The 18,499-nt window shown below is 43.9% G+C and overlaps 1 long non-coding RNA gene across 1 annotated transcript in view; it reads right to left on the bottom strand.

Moving 5' to 3' along the window:
* Positions 1-17,383: 17,383 nt before the first annotated feature.
* The window catches only part of LOC138855366 (uncharacterized), a 134,705-nt gene continuing 133,589 nt past the window's right edge, over positions 17,384-18,499 (bottom strand). Inside the window, exon 3 of the long non-coding RNA XR_011394595.1 lies at positions 17,384-17,484. This is a non-coding gene — a long non-coding RNA (uncharacterized lncRNA). The remainder of the gene's footprint in view (positions 17,485-18,499) is intronic.

The raw sequence follows: 18,499 nt of genomic DNA, 5'->3' as shown, positions 1-18,499 counted from the left end.
ACCACAACCGCTTCCTCTACAACACACATAGATTTAATCAAGTCCGATTAGATCTCACTTACCTTAGAAATAACATTCTACACAGTCTAGACCAAGACCACAACAATCACTGGTCACAACTCATACAACAAGCTGACAAACAGCGTATTAGAAACACTAAAGCCTTCTGGAACTTTATCAAAAAAATAAGAGGCACTACTCCCACCAACAAATTCAAACACATCACCCACAACAACACACACATCTCAGACCCGCAGGCTGCTACCAACATCTTCAAACACATCTGGGAGAACATCTTCCACCCTCACCGACCTCACCCTAACGTTATTCAACACATTCAGAACATGGAAATAAATGGTATAAAATACCGAAACAGTGGCAATATAAACACAAATGCAGTATAATGTGATCCTTTATTGACTACGTTTCGCCCACACAGTGGGCTTTTTCAAGTCACCCCAGGTAGTTCTGTTTGTGACTTGAAAAAGCCCACTGTGTGGGCGAAACGTAGTCAATAAAGGATCACATTATACTGCATTTGTGTTTATATTGCCACATTCAGAACATAGAACACTGGAACACTGCACACACACAAGAAACAACACCAGACAGCCACATCCATCTAGACACTCTCACCTCCTCCCAAGAACTCGACACTCCTTTCACCAACACAGACATTAAAACTCTCCTCAGACACCTTCCTCCCAAGGCTCCTGGTGCCTCTGGCCTAAACCATATTATCCTGAAACACCTTCCTGACTCTATCATTACTGCCTACACAAACCTCCTCAATGCCTTCCTTGCCTCTGGATACTTCCCTTCCCTCTTCAAAGCTGCTACTGCTATCCTCCTTCCTAAACCCAAAAAAGACCACTCTGACCCTAGAAACTATCGCCCTATCAGCCTCCTCGAAACTTTAGGAAAACTCTTTGAAAAACTCATCAACCATCGCCTTCGCAGATACCTGGAACATAATTCTCTACTTTCTGATGGTCAGTTTGGCTTCAGAACACACAGATCCACACAGGATGCCATTAACATCATTCTCAACTACATCCACATAAACACAGAACAAAGAAACAGGACAGCCCTGGTTGCAAAATACGTTGAAAAAGCTTTTGACACTGTGTGGCACGAGGGGCTCAAGTACAAACTCTGCACTAACTTTAACCTGTCTCTCACTACTCGTAAACTCCTCTGCAACTTCCTAGACGGCCGTACCAAGAGAATCAAATTCCAAGGCTGTTACTCTGACTACTTCACACTAAATGCTGGAGTACCCCAGGGATCTGTCCTCTCCCCTACCCTCTACATTTTATACACTAACGACATTCCAACACCTGTATACCACAACTCCATCTCACTAGCCTATGCAGACGACATTACACAACTTATCACTCATGCCAATATAGATACACTCACACACAAAACACAAAATGAGGTCGACAGGATAGCCATCTGGGAACAAAAATGGAGGATCAAAACCAATGCAGCTAAATCCAGCATTACATATTTTAACTACAGAAAACGTGATCCTCCATTACCTGTCGAGCTCAGAACAGCTGACACCCGCACTTACATCCCCATCACACAATCTGTCACTGTCCTTGGCGTTAATCTTGACTACCTTCTACGCTTACACGGACACATTCACTCAAGGCATGCAATAGCTAGTAAGGCCCTTGCGGGCCTCTACAAGCTGAAACATGCCTCTCAACGCACCAAACTACACCTCTACAAATCCCTAATACGTCCTCTGATAACTTACTCTCCTCTAGCCCTCTCTCTTGCAGCAAAAACAAACTTACTTAAACTGCAGCGTGTCCAGAACAAGGCGCTGCGCTGGGTGCTTGATGTCAGATGGGAGGACTTCGCCACATGCGAGTCTCTCCATGCCCAGTTAGACGTCCCTGCGCTGAATCTGTACTGGAAGACGCTCAGTGACAGACAGACAAACTTGAGACACGACATGACTACTGGACCTCTCTCCTTGACGAAGACATTCGCAGACCCACAAACCAACACAACCTTTTCTACTCCTTGCATGATCCTGCTCCTAACCCTATTTACAAATAACCTTGGATTCTCTGCATGTCCCTTCCTTCCCGCTCACCCCACTGGAGTCCCAACAGAAGAGCCTGAATTTCTCTTCTCAATATCTGTCCCACGATCGCCTCGCTGCTGGGTTAAGCCCTGGCTCTATTTCTACGACTAAGAACACTCCTCTCCAGCACTATTCTTCGTCTGTCCCGTCTTCCCCGCTCATCCCATTTGGGATCTTACCTGAACTTTCATTCGGTTCGTTCGTTACCTGTGCTTCAGAATCTCTACAACCATGATGTTGTAAACACCACCTCCAAGGCTGAGGGACTGATTACCTCATCTTTTGTATATAGTTCTTCTGTTTTCTAATTATGTCCAAGAATTTGTATTGATAAAGCCACTGGATGGCGAAACGTTTACAATAAAGATATCCAGATGTTGCACAAGTGTCTTAACTTTCATCTTGTCGTCGGTATTGTATACCTGTCTTGCACAACTAATGTGACATTTTATTGTGGCAACGTTTCGCTCTACAGGAGCTTTGTCAAGCCGATACATGTAGTATATGGACACAGAGGGTATATAAAGGCTCAGAGTGAGGTGCAATACTAGTGAGGTAACATTTCGATGTTCACTAGTGGTGGTGGTGGTAGTAGTAGTAGTAGTAGTAGTTGTAGTAGTAGTGACAATATGGTAGAGTAATTAATTCGTACATGAGTAAAAGGATATAACAGCTATTACTTGGGTAACACAAAAATGTCACATTAGTTGCACTTGTGTCCTTTTACTTCACATATTGTCGGTAATTCTACCAACATTATTACAACCATTTATTTCCATTAAACACTCCCATTGGTGTCCCACTTCATGTTGTCTGCCATTTCTCGCAGCATTGAAGATCTGAAGATAATTTAATGCTTCTTGATAATGCTGTGTATGATTGTATTGTCGTTACTTACCTTGATATTTCTGTGCCACCTTCTTGCGAGTGCATATCGTCTTAAGTTTATTCACGTATACACAAATACAGTTACATAGATTATCATACACAGCTGCATGTGTGTAGAGAATCCTAATTATAGAAAACTAGATGTGGATCAGGTGAGTGTGATAGAGATGCCTTGGAAAAGGTGGATGCGTTTGATCTGTCTGTTTGCCAGACAGCAAATATTTATGACCAGGTGTTTGTGGCTGTGAATAGTAAGTTCTCTTCTTTGATCACTAATTGGATTTTGATTAGTGATTTTACCCCTTGATACGATTTCTCTGTTGTCTAATTACAAATGTTTCGTATTTGCATGGAACAGTTATATAGCGTAGATAGCATACCGACAAGTGTCTCATTCTTCATCCAGGTTCATGGTCTGATTATGTAGATGACCGTAAATAAGAACATGAGAAAGGAGGAACACTGCAGTAGGCCTGTGGGCCCATACTGGGCAGGTCCTTCACGAATCCATTCTACTAACAGAATATTTGCCCAACCAATTTTCAACGCTGTACAAGGTATACAATACCGACAAGATGAAAGTTAAGACACATGTGCAACATCTGGATATCTTTATTGTAGACGTTTCACCATCCAGTGGCTTTATCAATACAGATTCTAGGACATAATTAAAAGACAGTATAACTCTATACAAAAGATGAGGTAATCAGTCCCTCAGCCTTGGAGTTAGTGTTGTAGTAGAGATTCTGGAGCACAGGCGAACGAACGAACGAAAGTTCAGGAAAGATCCCAAATGGGATGAGCGAGGAAGACGGGACAGACGAAGAATAGTGCTGGAGAGGAGTATTCTTAGTCGTAGAAATAGAGCCAGGGCTTAACCCAGCAGCTAAGTCGATCGTGGGACAGACATTGAGAACACACATAGCAGGCTCTTCTGTTGGGACGAAGGTGCAGTAACCACCACTGGATGAAGAGAGGCAACACTGGCTGTGAGCGGTGAGGAGAGCCATCACGTATGTGAAAAATGCACGCCATAGCGTGCAGTTTTCACATACGGGCTGAGGCGTGGAGACTTCAGACAGCAGCGAGGAGAGGCAACACTGGCTGTATGGCGTGTATACTACACGTACAGTCTGAGGCGTGGAGACTTCAGACATCAACAGGAGTGTGAAAGTTAAGACACATGTGCAACATCTGGATATCTTTATTGTAGACGTTTCGCCATCCAGTGGCTTTATCAATACAGATTCTAGGACATAATAGGAAGACAGTAGAACTATATACAAAAGATGAGGTAATCAGTCCCTCGGCCTTGGAGTTAGTGTTCACAGCATCGTGGTGGAGGAGAGTCTGGAGCAAAGGCAAGAAGACTGGCGTTTTTATAGGCGTCAGTGGATGGGACGGGCAGCAGACGAGGGCAGTCACTGGTAGGCGGGATTCCCCAGTGGAAGTAGGTCCTTCCCAAAGAGATGGGTTAGTTGCAGCAGCCGTGAAGAAGGTCTTGTAGATGTCCTCTGAACCAAGATTCCATGATGTTGCAGTGTCTGACAAGTTGTGCAAGAAAGGTATAAAATACCGACAATATGAAAGTTAAGACACATGTGCAACATCTGGATATCTTTATTGTAGACGTTTCGCCATCCAGTGGCTTTATCAATACAGATTCTAGGACATAATAGGAAGACAGTAGAACTATATACAAAAGATGAGGTAATCAGTCCCTCGGCCTTGGAGTTAGTGTTCACAGCATCGTGGTGGAGGAGAGTCTGGAGCAAAGGCAAGAAGACTGGCGTTTTTATAGGCGTCAGTGGATGGGACGGGCAGCAGACGAGGGCAGTCACTGGTAGGCGGGATTCCCCAGTGGAAGTAGGTCCTTCCCAAAGAGATGGGTTAGTTGCAGCAGCCGTGAAGAAGGTCTTGTAGATGTCCTCTGAACCAAGATTCCATGATGTTGCAGTGTCTGACAAGTTGTGCAAGAAAGGTATAAAATACCGACAATATGAAAGTTAAGACACATGTGCAACATCTGGATATCTTTATTGTAGTAGACGTTTCGCCATCCAGTGGCTTTATCAATACAATGTGAAAGTTAAGACACATGTGCAACATCTGGATATCTTTATTGTAGTAGACGTTTCGCCATCCAGTGGCTTTATCAATACAGATTCTAGGACATAATAGGAAGACAGTAGAACTATATACAAAAGATGAGGTAATCAGTCCCTCGGCCTTGGAGTTAGTGTTCACAGCATCGTGGTGGAGGAGAGTCAAGACTCTCCTCCACCACGATGCTGTGAACACTAACTCCAAGGCCGAGGGACTGATTACCTCATCTTTTGTATATAGTTCTACTGTCTTCCTATTATGTCCTAGAATCTGTATTGATAAAGCCACTGGATGGCGAAACGTCTACTACAATAAAGATATCCAGATGTTGCACATGTGTCTTAACTTTCATATTGTCGGTATTTTATACCTTTCTTGCACAACTTGTCAGACACTGCAACATCATGGAATCTTGGTTCAGAGGACATCTACAAGACCTTCTTCACGGCTGCTGCAACTAACCCATCTCTTTGGGAAGGACCTACTTCCACTGGGGAATCCCGCCTACCAGTGACTGCCCTCGTCTGCTGCCCGTCCCATCCACTGACGCCTATAAAAACGCCAGTCTTCTTGCCTTTGCTCCAGACTCTCCTCCACCACGATGCTGTGAACACTAACTCCAAGGCCGAGGGACTGATTACCTCATCTTTTGTATATAGTTCTACTGTCTTCCTATTATGTCCTAGAATCTGTATTGATAAAGCCACTGGATGGCGAAACGTCTACAATAAAGATATCCAGATGTTGCACATGTGTCTTAACTTTCATATTGTCGGTATTTTATACCTTTCTTGCACAACTTGTCAGACACTGCAACATCATGGAATCTTGGTTCAGAGGACATCTACAAGACCTTCTTCACGGCTGCTGCAACTAACCCATCTCTTTGGGAAGGACCTACTTCCACTGGGGAATCCCGCCTACCAGTGACTGCCCTCGTCTGCTGCCCGTCCCATCCACTGACGCCTATAAAAACGCCAGTCTTCTTGCCTTTGCTCCAGACTCTCCTCCACCACGATGCTGTGAACACTAACTCCAAGGCCGAGGGACTGATTACCTCATCTTTTGTATATAGTTCTACTGTCTTCCTATTATGTCCTAGAATCTGTATTGATAAAGCCACTGGATGGCGAAACGTCTACAATAAAGATATCCAGATGTTGCACATGTGTCTTAACTTTCATATTGTCGGTATTTTATACCTTTCTTGCACAACTTGTCAGACACTGCAACATCATGGAATCTTGGTTCAGAGGACATCTACAAGACCTTCTTCACGGCTGCTGCAACTAACCCATCTCTTTGGGAAGGACCTACTTCCACTGGGGAATCCCGCCTACCAGTGACTGCCCTCGTCTGCTGCCCGTCCCATCCACTGACGCCTATAAAAACGCCAGTCTTCTTGCCTTTGCTCCAGACTCTCCTCCACCACGATGCTGTGAACACTAACTCCAAGGCCGAGGGACTGATTACCTCATCTTTTGTATATAGTTCTACTGTCTTCCTATTATGTCCTAGAATCTGTATTGATAAAGCCACTGGATGGCGAAACGTCTACAATAAAGATATCCAGATGTTGCACATGTGTCTTAACTTTCATATTGTCGGTATTTTATACCTTTCTTGCACAACTTGTCAGACACTGCAACATCATGGAATCTTGGTTCAGAGGACATCTACAAGACCTTCTTCACGGCTGCTGCAACTAACCCATCTCTTTGGGAAGGACCTACTTCCACTGGGGAATCCCGCCTACCAGTGACTGCCCTCGTCTGCTGCCCGTCCCATCCACTGACGCCTATAAAAACGCCAGTCTTCTTGCCTTTGCTCCAGACTCTCCTCCACCACGATGCTGTGAACACTAACTCCAAGGCCGAGGGACTGATTACCTCATCTTTTGTATATAGTTCTACTGTCTTCCTATTATGTCCTAGAATCTGTATTGATAAAGCCACTGGATGGCGAAACGTCTACAATAAAGATATCCAGATGTTGCACATGTGTCTTAACTTTCATATTGTCGGTATTTTATACCTTTCTTGCACAACTTGTCAGACACTGCAACATCATGGAATCTTGGTTCAGAGGACATCTACAAGACCTTCTTCACGGCTGCTGCAACTAACCCATCTCTTTGGGAAGGACCTACTTCCACTGGGGAATCCCGCCTACCAGTGACTGCCCTCGTCTGCTGCCCGTCCCATCCACTGACGCCTATAAAAACGCCAGTCTTCTTGCCTTTGCTCCAGACTCTCCTCCACCACGATGCTGTGAACACTAACTCCAAGGCCGAGGGACTGATTACCTCATCTTTTGTATATAGTTCTACTGTCTTCCTATTATGTCCTAGAATCTGTATTGATAAAGCCACTGGATGGCGAAACGTCTACAATAAAGATATCCAGATGTTGCACATGTGTCTTAACTTTCATATTGTCGGTATTTTATACCTTTCTTGCACAACTTGTCAGACACTGCAACATCATGGAATCTTGGTTCAGAGGACATCTACAAGACCTTCTTCACGGCTGCTGCAACTAACCCATCTCTTTGGGAAGGACCTACTTCCACTGGGGAATCCCGCCTACCAGTGACTGCCCTCGTCTGCTGCCCGTCCCATCCACTGACGCCTATAAAAACGCCAGTCTTCTTGCCTTTGCTCCAGACTCTCCTCCACCACGATGCTGTGAACACTAACTCCAAGGCCGAGGGACTGATTACCTCATCTTTTGTATATAGTTCTACTGTCTTCCTATTATGTCCTAGAATCTGTATTGATAAAGCCACTGGATGGCGAAACGTTGCACATGTGTCTTAACTTTCATATTGTCGGTATTTTATACCTTTCTTGCACATCAACAGGAGTGCAGAGGGAGGCTTCCTGCCCTTGGGTAGGCAGCCACCGATGCACCAATCCTGATGGTGAAGACGAAGGTCCAGTAATCACCACTCTGAGGAAAGTCACTCTAAACACGGGGTAATTAGAGAGGCGAGATCGTTGGTCGATGAAGGTGTGTGTGTGAGTTGGTAATGTCGTGGAGCACAGGCAAGAAGACTGGCGTTTATATAGGCGTCAGTGAATAAGGACGTGTAGCAGACGAGGGCATAGTCACTGGTAGGCGGGATTTCCCAGTGGAAGTAGGTCCTACCCAAAGGGATGGGTTCGTTGTAGCAGCCGTGAAGGTCTTGTAGATGTCCTCTGAACCAAGATTCGAAGATGCTGCTCATTTTAATGGATCTCTGTTGCATTTGATACCACTGGTCAAGGATTACTGATAAGCGACCTTCCTAGCTGTGACCTTAGGAATGTTACTTTGTGCCTTCTGAAACCGTATCTTCCTGGTTGGTCACGTAAATGGCCATGTAACTAAGCCGTCTCTTTTTTTTCCTTGATGGAGATATAAGGTATAAAATACCGACAGAATGGAAAATAGACATATGAAGTATAATATGATCCTCTGTTGACTGTCTCACATCACACAGTGGGCTTTATCACAGATTTACTTGTAACTTGATAAAGCCCACTGTGTGGGCGAAACGTTGTCAATAATCACATAATGCATTTGTGTCTTTCTATTTTTTTCTATGGTTGTTCTCATAGATCTGGTCTCGTTACCGTTAGTATTTACTGTTAATGTTTGTGGTTCGGCTTCACTGTTGGAGGCCCAGGAGCTTGATTATCATTTTCATACTGATAATACATAGTCCTACATTCAAATTTTAAATATGGAAGATGTAAAAAATCCGTTTTAGTACTGTGATGCTGACTAGTGGAACCTGGATGACAAATAGAAATTAGAGCGTTAATAAGGATAAAACACATGTTGGATAATCAGGGAAAATCTCAGGGAAGCACAGACTGTGTGATGAATGGTTTGAAAAACCGACAAGTTGAAGATTGAGACACTTATGCAGCATATGGGAATCTTTATTCCGGAAACGTTTCGCCACACAGTGGCTTCATCAGTCCATTACAAAGAGGAAGGCGTAAGGAGAGGAGGAGTATGAGGTAATCAGTCCCTCAGCCTGGAGTCGACTGAGGGACTGATTACCTCATACTCCTCCTCTCCTTACGCCTTCCTCTTTGTAATGGACTGATGAAGCCACTGTGTGGCGAAACGTTTCCTGAATAAAGATTCCCATATGCTGCATAAGTGTCTCAATCTTCAAGCACAGACTGTGCAAGAAAGGTATAAAATACCGACAATATGAAAGTTAAGACACATGTGCAACATCTGGATAACTTTATTGTAGACGTTTCGCCATCCAGTGGCTTTATCAATACAGATTCTTGGACATAATTGGAAGACAGTAGAACTATATACAAAAGATGAGGTAATCAGTCCCTCAGTCTTGGAGTTAGTGTTCACAGCATCGTGGTGGAGGAGAATCTGGAGCAAAGGCAAGAAGACTGGCGGTTATATAGGCGTCAGTGGATCAGGACGTGTAGCAGACGAGGGCAAAGTCACTGGTAGGCGGGATTCCCCAGTGGAAGTAGGTCCTTCCCAAAGAGATGGGTTAGTTGCTCCAGATTCTCCTCCACCACGATGCTGTGAACACTAACTCCAAGGCTGAGGGACTGATTACCTCATCTTTTGTATATAGTTCTACTGTCTTCCTATTATGTCCTAGAATCTGCATTGATAAAGCCACTGGATGGCGAAACGTCTACAATAAAGATATCCAGATGTTGCACATGTGTCTTAAAGAAGCACAGACTGGAGATTCTGTGCTACCGTCAACCCCCTCAAGGAAGGTTCCTTGATGTTGGTGAGGGGCTCTTGATTTAGGGAATTGGATCTGTGCTCCAGTTCACCGAATTAAGCCTGAATGCCTTCCACATCCCCCCCCCCCAGGCGCTGTATAATCCTCCGGGTTTAGCGCTTCCCCCTTGGTTATAATAATAATACTGTGCTACCGTCAGTCTGCCACATGTGGGATCAGCCAAAGATCTCGGTGTTAACCTTGATTCATCATCATTAGTTCGGTAAACTAAATAGGCAAATCTTGCCATTTTCATATTCGTGATCTTTGCTCTTATCAACAAACCACGGAACGGGTGGGGTTTGAACCAATGGCAAGTCCTAAAACTCACAGGCCAATACTTATTAACAAGTTTGCTTGCTCTCGAACTTTTTCCTATTGTTTGTTCGTAAGTTTGTCTAATTACTTGCTTAGAAGGCTTCGGTTCGTATCGCATCATGTACATCTACTAGTGTTTTAGTTCCCACTAGTCCCCACTTGCGTCACAGCTGCATCACCTCCTTAACACAAGTGAGTGTTGATAAATTAGACACATGTGCAACTCTTGGGTATCTTTATTGAGGAAACGTTTCGCCACACAGTGGCTTCATCAGTCCATACAAAGGAGAATCTTGAAGAACAGGAGGAGAATGAGGTAATCAGTCCCTCAACCTTGAGTCGATGTGGTCAGTCCTATTCAAGATTGATGGACTGACCACATCGACTCAAGGTTGAGGGACTGATTACCTCATTCTCCTCCTGTTCTTCAAGATTCTCCTTTGTATGGACTGATGAAGCCACTGTGTGGCGAAACGTTTCCTCAATAAAGATACCCAAGAGTTGCACATGTGTCTAATTTATCAACATGTCGGTTCTGTGAACCATTCATCTACAAACAAGTGAATGTAAAATTTACTTACATTTAAAGCTATTACATATGTTGCTGATATACATTTTTCATCAGATTGGGGAACGTTTCTATGAATTACCTTGAACCCTTTCAGACTGATTGAACCTCTTGCTGTCAGCGAGAGATCATTTGCAGAAAGAACCCCTTTTTATGATGTAGTTCTCAGACCGTAGTGCAGGTCAGATGTCAAGAACATTTTTGTTAGGTAAGACACATATGCAACAGTTAGGTATCTTTATTTCGAAACGTTTCGCCTACACAGTAGGCTTTTTCAGTCGAGTACAGAAAAGTTTTGAGGTGGTCAGTCCCTCAGTCTGGAGGGACTGACCACCTCAAAACTTTAAGGGTGATGGACTGATTACATCGTCAAGTCTCTTCTGCTTCTATCAACTTTTCTGTACTCGACTGAAGAAGCCTACTGTGTAGGCGAAACGTTTCGAAATAAAGATACCTAACTGTTGCATATGTGTCTTACCTAACAATCTGTCGGTATTTTATACCATTTTAATGTTCAAGAACATTTTTGTAAGTCTTGGTTGAAGGTGTGTCTCTTTTCTTGATCTAGTGAGGCATCCTGATGATCAGTACTATCACTCTTCAATAGAAGTTTTAATTTTTTTATCGTTGCTGTGTTTTATGGTTTGGTGTGGGAGTCAAGAGAGTGCAACGGGCAAGAGAATTAGCAGCAACAACAATCGCAGCAAGAGGCATTCTTGAGCTTCCCCAGCACTCGGGCTTCCGCTCAAAGCTGAGGTGTGGCTCCAAAAGGATCCTATAGTGCTGCCTTTGCACCTGACATCGTCTGTTATGCAGCTCCCACACCCTTCGAGCCCAGTGTGGGCGGGGTTTGTGGCAGCCCAAGGTGCATAGCTTCTCCCTCAGAGCCCCGTGGGGGCGGGAAATGGGGCTAGGCCTGGGAACAGCTGGTCCCAGAAGATGACGAGGTACTTGTACCTCCTCCCATGGCAGACACAAGTCGCAGACACTCCCGCGATAGCAAGCCAAGGCCGGGTCGCCAACTGGCAGAGACCCGGACTGGCAGTACCGGCGAATCAAGAAAAAGGTGAGCGAGTTCTTATGAATTTCTTAAAAAAATAAACGCTTAAAAATTGTAATATAAAAAATATATTATTAAAGTATTTTATAAAGCCCCGTTGAGTGAAACGTTGTAAAAAAAATGTTTTCCCTGATTATACATGTCAATAAATAACAAAAAGGCACAATACCGTGACTCGAACGATACACAAATAACCCGCACATAAAAGAGTGTGTGTGACTTTGTAAATGGTCCAAGTCGGACCGAAACGTCGTCGTAAGCTTCTCTCTTTTATGTGCGGGTTATTTGTGTATACATGTCAAGTTACTCTACTGTCTACTGTCGACTTAGAGAATAAATAGGCGCAATACCATGACTGGAACAATACACAAATAACCCACATTAGGAGACAGAACCTATGACGATGTTTTAGTCCAATTGGACCATTGACTAACAACACAACATGTAACTAATTAATGGTCTAAGTTGTACCGAAACGTCGTCTTAAGTTTTATTTCCCTATTTGCTGGTTATTTGTGCACTGTTAACTTAGATTTAAAATTAATTTGAAACATTGTAACTATCTTCACCACAAGAACCTATTCTCCCTCCCCTTAAAAAGTGACGATGTTAATATTAGTGACTGACTCACGAAATCGTAATGACACGATTTGTTTGCAATCGTGTCATTACGATTTCGTGAGTTATGTTGACGGCTTTGAGGGGACTTGAGCTAGAGTTCATCACGGCTACGCTAGAGGGAGATTCGTCTGTAAAAACTTGCATTTGTGGTCACAGTGGTGCCTATGCTAACCTTCCTATGGTGTAGAAATATACCTAGTTGGGTGAATCTTATTGTAGCCAGCTGGTCCAGTGGCTAACGCGTCGGTCTGGAGTTCTATGACTCTTTAATCGCGGGTTCTAACCCCACCCGTGGTATGGTTTATTAGTGACTGAGAAAGGAATGAGTTTTTCAAAGTCGCTCCTAAAAATGACGGCTAAAATAGATACAAAGCAAAGATAAATTAGACTACAAATGTCCAACTAAACGTTATGATCAATGGTTTTCTCAGTGCCAGACAAACGATGGAAAATTCTTTGTTCTGTTCCCTGACAGCAACTTTAATCGCAAGAAATTTTTTAAAGAATCGTGAATTACTCCTACAAGATAAAAATAAATACCTGCAGGGAGGAATGTGAAGATTCGCCAGAGAGGGGAAAATATAATTTAAAATGGCTGTATCGCGATATTTCTTTGTTATTTAGCGGCTTAATTTTGATAAATTAGACACATGTGCAACTCTTGGGTATCTTTATTGAGGAAACGTTTCGCCACACAGTGGCTTCATCAGTTCATACAAAGGAGAATCTTGAAGAACAGGAGGAGAATGAGGTAATCAGTCCCTCAACCTTGAGTCGATGTGGTCAGTCCATCAATCTTGAATAGAATACGGCATACGTGCTGAGAAGGAGCTTATAAACCGTATGGCAGGAGAGGTGCAGCAGTCATAGGTCGTGTAACATTTGTTCAATGTTGAAGTAGGTCGTGCCCAAGAATTAGGCAAGCGAAGAATTCCCAAGTATTAAGATCCCAAGAAGTTGCAGTGTCTGACAGGTTTGTAGATGAATGGTTCAGAGAACCGACATGTTGATAAATTAGACACATGTGCACCTCTCCTGCCAACGGTTTATAAGCTCCTTCTCAGCACGTATGCCGCATTCTATTCAAGATTGATGGACTGACCACATCGACTCAAGGTTGAGGGACTGATTACCTCATTCTCCTCCTGTTCTTCAAGATTCTCCTTTGTATGGACTGATGAAGCCACTGTGTGGCGAAACGTTTCCTCAATAAAGATACCCAAGAGTTGCACATGTGTCTAATTTATCATAATTGAGGTTCAGTCATGTATGCGCGGAGCCCCAGACCGACATAATGAGATTAGTCACGAGGGAGCATTCACCAAATTCAACTTCAATAACAAAAACATAAAGTGGGACCAAGTAAACCAAGTCCTAACCGATATAAGCTGGGAAGATATAATAAGCAACACAGACCCCAACTTATGCCTAGAACAGATTAACTCGGTGGCACTCGATGTATGCACAAGGCTTATTCCTCTAAGAAAAAGGAGGAGTAGATGTAAAACAGAAAGAGACAGGCGCTCCCTTTACAGGCGACGGAAAAGAATAACAGAGCGGCTAAAAGAGGTCAATATATCTGAAATGCGTAGGGAGACACTGGTCAGAGAAATAGCAAGCATCGAACTTAAGCTAAAAGAATCCTTTAGGAGTCAGGAATCGCGGGAAGAACTAAAAGCCATAAATGAAATCGAAAGAAACCCAAAGTATTTCTTCTCCTATGCCAAATCAAAATCGAGAACAACGTCCAGTATTGGGCCCCTACTTAAACAAGATGGGTCCTACACAGATGACAGCAAGGAAATGAGTGAGCTACTCAAGTCCCAATATGACTCAGTTTTTAGCAAGCCGCTAACCAGACTGAGAGTCGAAGATCAAAATGAATTTTTTATGAGAGAGCCACAAAATTTGATTAACACAAGCCTATCCGATGTTATCCTGACGCCAAATGACTTCGAACAGGCGATAAATGACATGCCCATGCACTCTGCCCCAGGGCCAGACTCATGGAACTCTGTGTTCATCAAGAACTGCAAGAAGCCCCTATCACGAGCCTTTTCCATCCTATGGAGAGGGAGCATGGACACGGGGGTCGTCCCACAGTTACTAAAAACAACAGACATAGCCCCACTCCACAAAGGGGGCAGTAAAGCAACAGCAAAGAACTACAGACCAATAGCACTAACATCCCATATCATAAAAATCTTTGAAAGGGTCCTAAGAAGCAAGATCACCACCCATCTAGAAACCCATCAGTTACACAACCCAGGGCAACATGGGTTTAGAACAGGTCGCTCCTGTCTGTCTCAACTATTGGATCACTACGACAAGGTCCTAAATGCACTAGAAGACAAAAAGAATGCAGATGTAATATATACAGACTATGCAAAAGCCTTCGACAAGTGTGACCATGGCGTAATAGCGCACAAAATGCGTGCTAAAGGAATAACAGGAAAAGTCGGTCGATGGATCTATAATTTCCTCACTAACAGAACACAGAGAGTAGTCGTCAACAGAGTAAAGTCCGAGGCAGCTACGGTGAAAAGCTCTGTTCCACAAGGCACAGTACTCGCTCCCATCTTGTTCCTCATCCTTATATCCGACATAGACAAGGATGTCAGCCACAGCACCGTGTCTTCCTTTGCAGATGACACCCGAATCTGCATGACAGTGTCTTCCATTGCAGACACTGCAAAGCTCCAGGCGGACATCAACCAAATCTTTCAGTGGGCTGCAGAAAACAATATGAAGTTCAACGATGAGAAATTTCAATTACTCAGATATGGTAAACATGAGGAAATTAAATCTTCATCAGAGTACAAAACAAATTCTGGCCACAAAATAGAGCGAAACACCAACGTCAAAGACCTGGGAGTGATCATGTCGGAGGATCTCACCTTCAAGGATCATAACATTGTATCAATCGCATCTGCTAGAAAAATGACAGGATGGATAATGAGAACCTTCAAAACTAGGGAGGCCAAGCCCATGATGACACTCTTCAGGTCACTTGTTCTATCTAGGCTGGAATATTGCTGCACACTAACAGCACCTTTCAAGGCAGGTGAAATTGCCGACCTAGAAAATGTACAGAGAACTTTCACGGCGCGCATAACGGAGATAAAACACCTCAATTATTGGGAGCGCTTGAGGTTCCTAAACCTGTATTCCCTGGAACGCAGGAGGGAGAGATACATGATTATATACACCTGGAAAATCCTAGAGGGACTAGTACCGAACTTGCACACGAAAATCACTCACTACGAAAGCAAAAGACTTGGCAGACGATGCACCATCCCCCCAATGAAAAGCAGGGGTGTCACTAGCACGTTAAGAGACCATACAATAAGTGTCAGGGGCCCGAGACTGTTCAACTGCCTCCCAGCACACATAAGGGGGATTACCAACAGACCCCTGGCAGTCTTCAAGCTGGCACTGGACAAGCACCTAAAGTCAGTTCCGGATCAGCCGGGCTGTGGCTCGTACGTTGGTTTGCGTGCAGCCAGCAGCAACAGCCTGGTTGATCAGGCTCTGATCCACCAGGAGGCCTGTTCACAGACCGGGCCGCGGGGGCGTTGACCCCCGGAACTCTCTCCAGGTAAACTCCAGGTAATAGCAACTGGGATAGACTAATGGACGAAAATTCACTATTGTGCTACGTATGAACAAGTATTCTTTCTGTAGTGAACTTAATGTGATTTCAACTTCTGGATAGCTAGGAGAGTTCAATTTAAAAAAAAATGATTTGAGAATCGAATGTGTTCTCAAATTTTGAGTAGAGCACAGCAAAATATTTGAAGCACTGTCTGAATGGAAAAGTGAGTAGCGATCTCGCTTTTGCAGAGTCTTAACTCTCAGTTGACTGGGTAAGAAGTTACTGTCATCTAAACTCAGGGGAAGAAAATCTTTGATGTCCTTCTTGACTTACAGGTGAGTGACTGCATCACGTTTAACGAGAAATGAGAAGTTATAATTGACTCCCTCTGAAAAGCAGAGGTATGATGCCGTCTCAGTCCAGGGCACGACCCTGGAGTCTGCGGTGTTCACGTCCCTCTGGAGGGAAGTCCACGTCCCTCTGGAGGGAAGTCCACGTCCCTCTGGAGGGAAGTCCACGTCCCTCTGGAGGGAAGTCCACGTCCCTCTGGAGGGAAGTCCACGTCCCTCTGGAGGGAAGTCCACGTCCCTCTGGAGGGAAGTCCACGTCCCTCTGGAGGGAAGTCCACGTCCCTCTGGAGGGAAGTCCACGTCCCTCTGGAGGGAAGTCCACGTCCCTGTGGAGGGAAGTCCACGTCCCTCTGGAGGGAAGTCCACGTCCCTCTGGAGGGAAGTCCACGTCCCTCTGGAGGGAAGTCCACGTCCCTCTGGAGGGAGGTCCACGTCCCTCTGGAGGGAGGTCCACGTCCCTCTGGAGGGAGGTCCACGTCCCTCTGGAGGGAAGTCCACGTCCCTCTGGAGGGAAGTTCACGTCCCTCTGGAGGGAAGTCCACGTCCCTCTGGAGGGAAGTCCACGTCCCTCTGGAGGGAAGTCCACGTCCCTCTGGAGGGAAGTCCACGTCCCTCTGGAGGGAAGTCCACGTCCCTCTGGAGGGAAGTCCACGTCCCTCTGGAGGGAAGTAGGGGATTATAATCACCTCTTGGCGAGATGAAAATGACGCCCTCCGTAACGAAAACAGATACATAGAAGTGTAACGTCTAGATCACCAGCAATTGATTTCAATTCTCATTGCAATTATTCGTTTACTCACACACTAACAAATTAGTAAAGGTGACAAGCTATATCAATGATATCGAGTGAAAAAAACATGTACTTACCTGGTTTAGAAAGACACGTAAGCAAACACTATAACATATTTATTAGAAAACGTTTCGGTCCTGGGACCTTGATCAAGGTCCCAGGACCGAAACGTTTTCTAATAAATAAAATAAATAAATATGTTATAGTGTTTGCTTACGTGTCTTTCTAAACCAACTTGTCGGTATTTATTACCAAGGTTTATACCATGTACTTACCTAACTGATAGTGTGGTAACTGGTTCGTGATGCGCTGTCACTCACCTGGAAGGTAAATACCAATACTTATTAAATACCAGTATTTGTTAAATACTAATACTTTTTATCCTCGCTCTAATTATACCCTTCAGCACACCTTCAGGAAGTATTTTCTTTTATACCTTCACCCACAAAGATCTAAACTTACTCCCAGTTCAGTACATCCACACTTACTACTGTGCAATCTATATCTACAGGGCCTTAAACTCTAATATCAACCTTGACCTAAAACGCTTTCTTGATAGTTGACAGAACCCACAGGCATAACACCAGAAACAAACATCTCTACGACATTCCCCGTGTCCGACTAAACCTTTACAAAAATTCAATGTATGTCAAAGGCCCTAAAATCTGGAATACCCTACCTGAGAACTCTAGAACTGCAGACACATTCATCACCTTCAAAACTACCATTAGAAAACATCTTATCTCCCTGATACGCCCCGTCAACTAACTACACGAATACCACCTGGTGGTTAACACTTACACTCACTCACTCATTTGACCATAAACAGAAATATTAATCTCAATCTTAAAATAATGAATCCTGTGATACTCCAATACTGAAACTATGTACTGTGCCAAAACAAAAGCATTCACATTGCTAAACTCACAAACTAGTATTTAGTCACTTAGCCATAATACCAACTTACCCCATAATTTGTAATATTTTACATTTAAGAATAAAACTAAGTCTGCCCGAAATGCCTAGCCATGCTAGGTGTTCTAGTGGTACACTCTGTAATGCCTAGCCATGCTAGGTGTTCTAGTGGTACACTCTGTAATCACAATTTTACTACATGTAAACCAAACAATAACCAAATTTCTGTAAACTCAGCATTGTAATCCTTATAGAGAATAAACTTTGAATTTTAATTTTAATTAAATAATGCCTAGGAATACCCTTCAGAGTGCACCTTCAGAAAGTATTCTCTGGTATTCCCTTCAGCCACACCTTGAGGGAGTATCCCAAGTTAGCACGTAGGGGACTGAAACTGATGACGTCGTTTCGGTCCCGTTT

The sequence above is a fragment of the Cherax quadricarinatus genome, chromosome 91 (genome assembly GCF_038502225.1).
Source record: "Cherax quadricarinatus isolate ZL_2023a chromosome 91, ASM3850222v1, whole genome shotgun sequence".
Taxonomy (NCBI): Eukaryota; Metazoa; Arthropoda; class Malacostraca; order Decapoda; family Parastacidae; genus Cherax; species Cherax quadricarinatus.
The sequence above is the reverse complement of the archived record's forward strand: the minus strand, read 5'-3'. Positions and strand labels throughout refer to the sequence as shown.